Source organism: Bombina bombina, chromosome 3 (assembly GCF_027579735.1).
Source record: "Bombina bombina isolate aBomBom1 chromosome 3, aBomBom1.pri, whole genome shotgun sequence".
NCBI lineage: Eukaryota > Metazoa > Chordata > Amphibia > Anura > Bombinatoridae > Bombina > Bombina bombina.
Window position 1 is genome coordinate 988513131 of NC_069501.1, and position 9424 is coordinate 988522554.

The following is a 9424-nucleotide window of genomic DNA, read 5'->3' on the forward strand; positions in this document are numbered from 1 at the left end:
CTTGTCTTTCAGTAAGGAAACGATAAAGGTGACCCTTGACTGGTAAGACTGAAATGTGTGAGGATCATTGTGGAAGTTCAGCCTGCATTGGTTAAGAAAACCCCTGCAATCAGTAGTACCTTCATACTTGTCAGGCAATGGTATCTGGGGTATACTTCTAGAAGCAGAGGAAGAAGCCCCAGTAGAGACTGGTGGTACAACAACAGGAGCGGTATTGCTCGCTGTAACTAGTAAAGAGAGTTGAGCGGTTATAGCCTCTAGTTTGGAATCCATATTCTGCAACTGTGTGGTTTGGAATCCATATTCTGTCCCTGAAGATAAACTGCTCTTACCACCTCATCTGGCTTCATGGCCCAAGTATAATGTAATGCTTGTGTGATATTCCACTATCAGACCGAACTCGGGCCAGTAGTCTTCTTATCCTGGCGTCGAGCCGGAATGATAGGGAATATCCCAGAGCAGAGAAAGTTTGCAAGATGAGGTAAGCGGCACTCACCACAGGCAGGATAGTCTTTAGCAGCAACAGGCAGGGAATCAGAGAAAGGCAGTTCAGGGGTAAACCACAAGAAGGGTCAGGCAGGCAGGGTTTGGCAACGGTAAAGCAGTCCAAAGGTAAACCACTAGAATGGTCAAGCAGGCAGGGTTTGGCAACGGTAAAGCAGGGTAAAGCAGTCCAAGGGTAAACTACTAGAATAGTCAGGCAGGGTTTGGCAACAGAGAGGCAATCCAGAAAAATAGGGATTAATCAAGCAGAGTGGTCAGACAAGCAGAGTTCAGCAGCAGTATATCAATCCAGCAATTTAGGGGTTAACAGGCAGAGTGGTCAGACAAGCAGAGTTCAGCAGCAGTATATTAATTGAGCAATTTAGGGGTTAACAGGCAGAGTGGTCAGACAAGCAGAGTTCAGCAGCAGTATATCAATCCAGCAATTTATCCAGGGATCATCAACAATAAGGCAATCAGAGCAATAATGATCTATCACACCCAGGAGCACACAAAGTAACACCTATACTTGGGCAGTGATAGGTCATTCTGAGCAACTTACATAGGCGCAGGACTCGCGCCACAGGAATCCGGACTGGCATCAGAGAGAGGAGTGTGCGGCGTTGACGTATTTTGGGACAAAAAATCCTTAATAAGGACAATTTATAGCAGTTAACAGGCACTTTCATGTGATTGGGGAGACTTATGAGTTTATCTATTTCAGGATAGAAGGGGTTAACCCTAAATTGAGGCTCAGATTATTTATATATAAATCCTCAATTGGTACAGTGGGTTCAATCCTTATGTACTTTGGATTTTATTACGGGGAGAAATGAGGAAAAGAACAAAATCTGTGAGATACGATTTTTATGTTTTTTGTGTCTTGAGGAGAGCGCGCTCTCCCTTTCTGACATCTTGGTTTTAGTGTAGGTGTTTTTGTTCTACCGCTTTTATTTAATTGTAGGAAGAAGTACTCAATGCGATTATTGCATTCCCTTATGGCCGGATAAAGCGCAATGTTTGCGTGCTTCATCTTCATGCAGCCTTTGTTCCGCCTCCTTCTTACAGAGACGGAGCGGCGCCATTTTGGGCTATATAAATACTGCCTGTAGTCCCGCCTTGTTCTCCAGGTGGAGATCGGAGTGGTGCTCTTGTGTCGCTATGTCGTTAATTTATCCACACAGGTTTTAAGTAGAGAACAATAAAATGTTCTTAATCAAGGACTTAACTTTGCCCCCCACTAATAATTTTGACGTTTTTAATACACTGCTTGATTTAATAAATTGGTTCGTAATGTTACCTTGAAAAATTATTTTTCTGAGAAAGTTGAGGTCTCTGGTCCTCACAATAAACGTATTTGTATGGCTGACACTTGTGGTTTTGATGAGAATTGCGATGTTATTTCTTTGCAACAACTTCAAATAGAAGCTTCCAACAGTGAAGGTCATACAAATAGGGGTCCCACATTGAAGAGTAAATCTAAATTCTATCCCATTCACAACAGGGGTCAGGTGATTGAGACATTTTATAATAGGGTGGAGAGGGATCTCATTGCCCTGAATGACAAAAAAAGTGTGTTAAACAAAACTTCACGAGTACTGACAAGAAAGCCCTAAAAGAGATTAGGGATAACAACACAATAGTAGTTGGAAAATCTGATAAAGGGGGTATGGTTGTAGTGATGGACAAATCACATTATATAGCTGAGACTTTACGGTAGCTTCAAAACCCCAATGATTATTCCACTTTGAGAGGAGACCCTATGCAACACTTTAAAATAGAGCTGAAACATATCCTGAATGAAGGTTTTGAACAGGGTATATTAGATTTAGCTACTATGGAGTATCTACTGGTGGATTACACCAAAACACCTCTGTTTCATCACCTTCCGAAGACACATAAGTTTTTATCTAATGTACAAGGACGCCCGATTGTTAGTGGGGTAGATTCCCTATTGGGTAATCTGTCCAAATGGCTAGATCATCTTTTACAGCCCTTTGTTTTGTCACTACCCTCGTATTTGAGGGATACAAAACATGTACTGAATATCATTGAAAAATCTGTGTGGACAGATACGTCTATATGGCTTACAGTGGACGTTGTGTCCTTGTACTCCAGTATACCCCATCTTAAGGGGGTTGAAGCAATTACATTTTTCCTTGATAACTTCTCTGATCACACAGATGCATTAAAGGGTTTTGTCTTGAAAGTTACCAATTTTTTGCTTACCCATAATTTTTTCAAGTTTGAGGGCCAATTCTACCTCCAAAGACGTGGTACTGCCATGGGAGCCAAATTTGCTCCGTCGTTTGCCAAATTGTTCCTTGGCTGGTGGGAGTTTTACCACATCTTTGGAGGTAGTAACCCATTCAGACAATATATCTCTATGTATAAGAGATATATAGACAATTTGCTATTTATTTGGATTGGTGATCAGACCAGCATCCCCTTGTTTGTTGCTCATCTCAACAGTAATGAGATAGGTTTAAGATTTACTTATGAATCAAATACAAAATGTATCAATTTTCTTGACCTAACATTGTCTGGTACAGATAGAGGCAATATCAAGTCCACAATGTATCGTAAACCCATCTCTGGAAATTCATTATTGCTGGGAAACAGCTGCCATCCAAGACATGTGCCCTTTGCTGTAGCTAAGGGGGAATTCAGTAGACATAAAAGGAATTGTACTAATCCCTCTGATTTCTCTACTAAATCTATGGATTTGCTCAACAGGTTGAAAGCTAGGAAATATCCTTTGAAACAGGTTAATAAAGCCAGAGCACAAGTAGCCAAACTCATGAGGGAAAATGTGTTATCTACTCAAACTCGTGACATTGAACCCTTTGGAGGAGTAACTTTTGTAACAACACATAGTGCCCAGTACCCCCAGATATGTAACATTGTACGTAAACATTTTTCCATATTGACAGCTGAGGATAAATTAGTAGATACAGTTAAAAAAGGGTCTCAGATGTTCCTACAGAAAGAGTCCAACTTTGGGCTCCATCCTAGCTCCCACTTTACTGAAAACAGACAAAAATACCAGTAACTCATGGATGAAACATACAGGGATGTACAAATGCGGGCACCGTAAGTGCAAACCGTGTGAGTATGTTAGGGTGACTAAAGATTTTGCAAGTACTGTTACGGGTAAGAGTTACTCCATACGTGCTTGTATAAACTGTACCTCAGATTATGTCATCTATCTTATAGAATGTGTTCAGTGCAAGGTACAGTATGTTGGGCTCACATCAAGGGATGTGAATACAATGATAAGAGAGCATCTCTCCTCCTTTAACATTAAGAGGACTACAACACCATTAGTAAATCATTTTGGTGTATTTCATAAAGGTAATCTAAACAGTTTCACCTGGTGGGCCATAGAGAAGGTAAACAGACCCAGGAGAGATGGTGATGTTGACTTATTGTTGGCTAGAAAAGAAGCATATTGGATCTTTACATTGGGCACACGTGTGTCCAATGGATTGAATTCTAAATATGATATCATGAATCATTGGGAATAGTAGTTTGTTGTGGACAATAATTATTACATTATAAGAACCCTTGGTAACCATATTGATGTCTCATATTCTCTCCACTATTCCTTAATGTGACTACCTGTGTATCCAAATTTACACTCATGTGGTACAAGTATTCCTTGTACCATTCTCTATATACCTTTCTTTATTGCATTCACCATGTATTATTCTATATCCAATATGTTACTTATAGTACTATCTTATCACTGATATACACTTATTTAGAGAAAGTATTCACACTTATAATAGCATATTATAAACCATTACCAAGCATAGATTAATATGCACAATGGAGGCTTAGGTACCATCTTAATGTGTACCAATCCTTAAGCACATGTTCCAAAATTGTATGGATTAAATGTCATTTAACCATAGAGAGGAAAATAATTGAGCAGCATATTTTGATACCTTAACTAATAATAATATATTAAGCCCTTTACTAAGTAATTGGGATTAGCAATGGTTGATCTGTTTGTTATGCTAAGAATGTCAATGGTGTTTTGCAGTATCTATGTTACTCAAGCTTACTGTAATATATTCTTTCGTGCATACAATGTATTTTCATGTATATAATGTAATATATTTGGCACATTAATGGTATGATATCATTTGTACATAGGTTATTTATAGTGGTTTTGCAACATTGATATAACATTTCCACTCAATAACAATTATAATATAATACTGACCTTTGCAGGTTTAAAATGTTGACAATTGTCTGATTGGATAATTACATCAAGGCGTATTTTATTCCTAACCAATAACAAATGCTTGTATGCTTTTTAAGAGGCATTGGGGCTTAACACTGCATTGGATTTTATCGTTACGAGTGTCGGAAACTCTTCCTTCAAATCTTCCTATTCCAGTCATCATCCGGACACTCACAGCTGTGACCGCAGTGGTGCTTTGGGAGCAGGTGATAGACGCACCGTATTGGCCGGAGGGTAGGTCACGTGTTCGTGACGTAAGAGGGAGTCGAAGAACGCTGAAGACACGCCGGAAGGATTCTGTGAGTGCGATTGCCAAGGAGTGAGAGTAACGCTGTCCCCACTTCGCAAAGTGCCAGATTACCCGGTTGGTGAGTCGAATAGATCAGTCGATGTGATTATGTTTATGGGCGTATGTGAGCTTCCTCTGTTCCCCTCTCATTGTGGCCATTTATTAGTATTTGCACACACCTTGTGCTATGGCACATTCTACACTGGAAATATTGTTCATACCACTATCCATATCACTGGGTTTAACTGTTTCTAATTTACCTCTAGTAACTCAGATTCTGATTTTCATGTGGGGCCTGTTCATCGAACATAGGACCTGCAGCATTTATTGTTCCCTTGATTCAGGATCTCCTAAAGTTTCTGAGTTCCATCATCCTAGACAGACTTTTAGGTCTTGGAGTATTGCAAGGGTGTTTTTCTGGACAATATAGGGCTCAGGTGTCATCCTTCCTTCGAGCTGATTCTCTTTTAGAGATCTTGTCCATCTTTCCCAGGGATGGGAAATTAATCTGGAAAGGAGTTTCCGTGTCTCATCTACAAGGATGATTTAGTTGGGTCTGCCGCCACAATACCCAGAATGCACCCGATTCCATCTGATCTCGGACGTTATGCAGGGCCAGGCCTGGTCAGTACCTGGATGGGTGTCCGCCTGGGAAGACCAGGTGCGGTAGACTCGGATATTAATAGATTCTCTATCTAGGAGAAGATATCTAACAGAGGTCAGATAATCAAGGTTTCTTCCTTTTCTTCTATCTGCAATCTAGTGTTCGACCGACTGCAGGCTCTAGTGGCCCGGTGGGTAGCTTAGCCATCTAGCAACCAGGAGGTTGGGAGTTTGGATTTAGCTGCAGTTCAATTTCCTTCACTTTTCAGTGACTTTCTGTATGGAGGGAATTGGTCCGATGGTTCTCTTGGACATCATTCCTTTGTTTTTTTGTTTTTTTTTTCTCCATAAAATGGAGAACTCTCGGATCTATCTCAGAGAATAGATCTAGTTTCAGTCGACAATAAATTCTCTCCTGTAGTGTTTTTTTTAGGAGTATCTGTCTCAGGGCGCGTGAGTCTGGAGACATTCCAGGGTTATGTGACCATGGACACCGACCTGCTGGGCTGGTAAGCAGTCTGGTTCTAGTTAAGTGTCTGCTCTATTCTTTAACTTCTATGGAGTGGAGAGCGATTTGCAATTCTCTGATGACTTGGCTTCAGTCATTCTTAGCTTGGTTCCAGTCGGACAATATCACCTCAAAGGTTTATTTCAACTGCCAGGGAGGAACTCAGAGTTCCTTAGCCATGTAGGCGGTGACTTGGATTGTTCAGTAGGCAAAATCTCACAATTTCTGTCTGTCATCCACTTTCCAGTGAACTTCTGAACAGACAGATATTTTATCCCGGGGAGTGGGCTTCTGAGGGCATTTTCGGCAGAATGTCAAGTTTCCAAGGTACGGTTCATGGTCAAGTGATCCACAGACCGCCCTAATAGATGTTCTGGCATTTTTTCTTGAAATTCAGTCTTGCATACCTGCTTCCTCTGTTTGCTCTCCTTCCACGAGTCATTGCTCGTATTCAACAGGAGAGAGCGACAGTGATTTTAATAGCCCTGCGTGGCCTTGCAGGATCTGGTATACAGACCTAGTGGAAAGGTCGTCTCTCCACCTTGGCTGCCTCTGAGGAAGGACCTTCTGATTCAGGGTGCCCTCCTTCATCCAAATCTCGTTGCTTGAAGCTGACTGATTGGAGATTGACCGCTTAGTTTTGTCTATGCGTGGGTCTTTCTGAGTCGGTCATTGTGACCATGACTCAGGCTCGCATGCCAGTTAGAACAAACAGTGTATAAATATGAAAAAAACAGTGTGTGTGTTTTAAAACTTAAATTAAAAAATATATGAGTATATTACATAGGGTATTAGTCTCCACCAATTTAATATAAGGCACCAAGGAATCAATAGATCAATATCAGCCACACAGCCCAGCGCAGGCCAATACAAGGGGCTCACGGATTGCAAAAGATTCTAACTAAAAAAGAGGATTGACCTTGTCACAAATTAATCTGGTCTATGCAATACTGGAGCCCAGGTAAGCACTGTTCTGTGTGACTACAGACACGCTATGAGGACATTGCCTCCATTAATTCAATTAAACACGGCTAATATGGAGAGACTATTATGGGGGAAAAACTAACACCCAATAATCCACAGTAAAAGTTAAGTTTTAATTAGATCCCTGATTTCAGGTGATCTCCCTTGTCCTTACTCAGGATTTGTATTGATATAGATACTCTTTGAGTGCTGAGTAACTGTTAAACTTTCCTCTTTTTTGTTCATATCTATTTCTGACAGTCAGCACCCCCCCCCCCTTCTTTGGATTGCAATTATCCATATACTAATTGTAATGCATTTGTGTACTCACACATAACAATATATTGGAATATATATATAGACTTAATATAAGGGGTCTTTTGGGGTCTCACAATATTTCCCACAGTATCAAATCTTTCATTGCATGCCAGTTACTAGAAAAATTTGCCATAAGATATGGCGTAAATATCCTTACTGGTGTGAATCCAAGGGTTACTCTTGGAGTAGAGTCAGGATTCCTAGACTTTTGTCCTTTCTCCAGGATGGTCTGGAGAAAGCTTTTGTCGGTCAATACCCTAAAGGGTCAGATTTCTACATTTTCTATTCTGCTACATAGGCGCCTGGGGACATGCTGGATGTACAATTCTTTTGTCAGGCCCTGGTCGGAATTAGGCCTGTGTTTGGATCAGTTTCTCCACCTTGGAGTCTTAACCTTGTTCTTAAAGTTTTACAACAGGCTCCGTTTGAGCCTATGCATTCCATAGATATTAAGTTATTATCTTGGAAGGCTTTGTTTCTTACTGCTATTCCTTCTGCTAGGAGGGTTTCTGAACTCTCAGCTTTGCAGTGTGATTCTCCAAATCTCATATTTAATGCAGATAAGGCATTTCTTCGTACCAAGTTTGCTTTTCTTCCTAAAGGGGTTTCGGACAGAAATGTTAATCAGGAAATTGTTGTTTCTTCTCTTTGTCCTAATCCTTCTTCTCATAAAGACCGTTTATTACACAACTTAGACATTGCATGGGCTCTTAATTCCTATCTGCGGGCTACAAAGGACTTTCGTCAGTCTTCTGCATTGTTTGTTTGTTTTTCTGGAAACGTAAGGGTCAGAAAGCTACCTGCTACTTCCCTTTTTCTCTGGTTGAGAAGTATTATTCGTTTGTCACATGGGACTGCTGGACAGCAGCCTCCTGAGAGAATTACAGATCATTCCCTTAGGGCAGTGTCTTCTTATTGGGCCTTAAAGAATGAGGCCTCTGTAGAACAGATCTGTAAGGCTGAGACTTGGTCTTCGTTGCACACTTTTTCTGAATTCTATAAAATTAATACTTTTGCCTCGGCTGAGGTTCTTTTGGGAGAAAGGTTCTGCAGGCAGTGGTGCCTTCTGTTTAGGTTACCTGTCTTGTCCTCCCTAATCATCTGTGTCCTCTAGCTTGGGTATTGATTCCCAACAGTAATTGATGATTCCACTGTGTCTTAAGAAAGAAAACTAAATTAACACTTACCTGATAAATTTCTTTCTTTCTTGACACTATGTGTCCACGGCCCTCCCTGTTTTCAGACAGTTTTTTTTTTATATAAACCTCAGGCACCTATGCACCTTGTGTTATTTCCTTTCTCTCTTTTTCCTTTGGTCGAATGACTGGGGGTTGTGGGAAGGGAAGTTATACTTAAAGGGACATGCCACCCACATTTTTTCTTTTATGATTTAGAAAGAGAATGCAATTTTAAACATCTTTCTAATTTACTTATATTATCTAATTTGTTTTATTCTCTTGATATTCTTTGATGAAAAGCATATCTAGATATGCTCACTAGCTGCTGATTGGTTGCTGCACATAGAAGCCTCGTGTGATTGGCTCACCATGTGCATTGCTTTTTCTTAAACTAAGGATATTTTAAAAATGAAGCAAAATAAATAATGGAAGTAAATTGTAATGTTGTTTAAATTTCTATTCTCTATCTGAATCATGAATGAAAGATTTTGGGTTTAGTGGCCCTTTAACAGCTATGCTGTGGTGCTCTTTGCCTCCTCCTGCTGGCCAGGAGTGATATTCCCAACAGTAATTGATGATTCCGTGGACTCACTGTGTCAAGAAATAAATACATTTATCAGGTAAGCATCATTTTTAGATATTCTAGTTAAAGCAACAATGTAAACTGCACTTACACATAAATACTTTTCAAACAAGCAACACCTTATATACATCTTTCTCATTGTTTTAGTATTAAAAGATTTAATGTCCACTGGACAATGTAGTACAAAATTAATAAACAGGCCAAAACATATAAACATGACTATTTTAAAAATAAATAAAATATTACA

General features: G+C 40.0%; 1 pseudogene; it reads left to right on the forward strand.

The window, feature by feature from the left end:
* Positions 1 to 5578: 5578 nt before the first annotated feature.
* Positions 5579 to 5697, forward strand: LOC128655178 (uncharacterized; annotated as a pseudogene).
* Positions 5698 to 9424: the final 3727 nt, after the last annotated feature.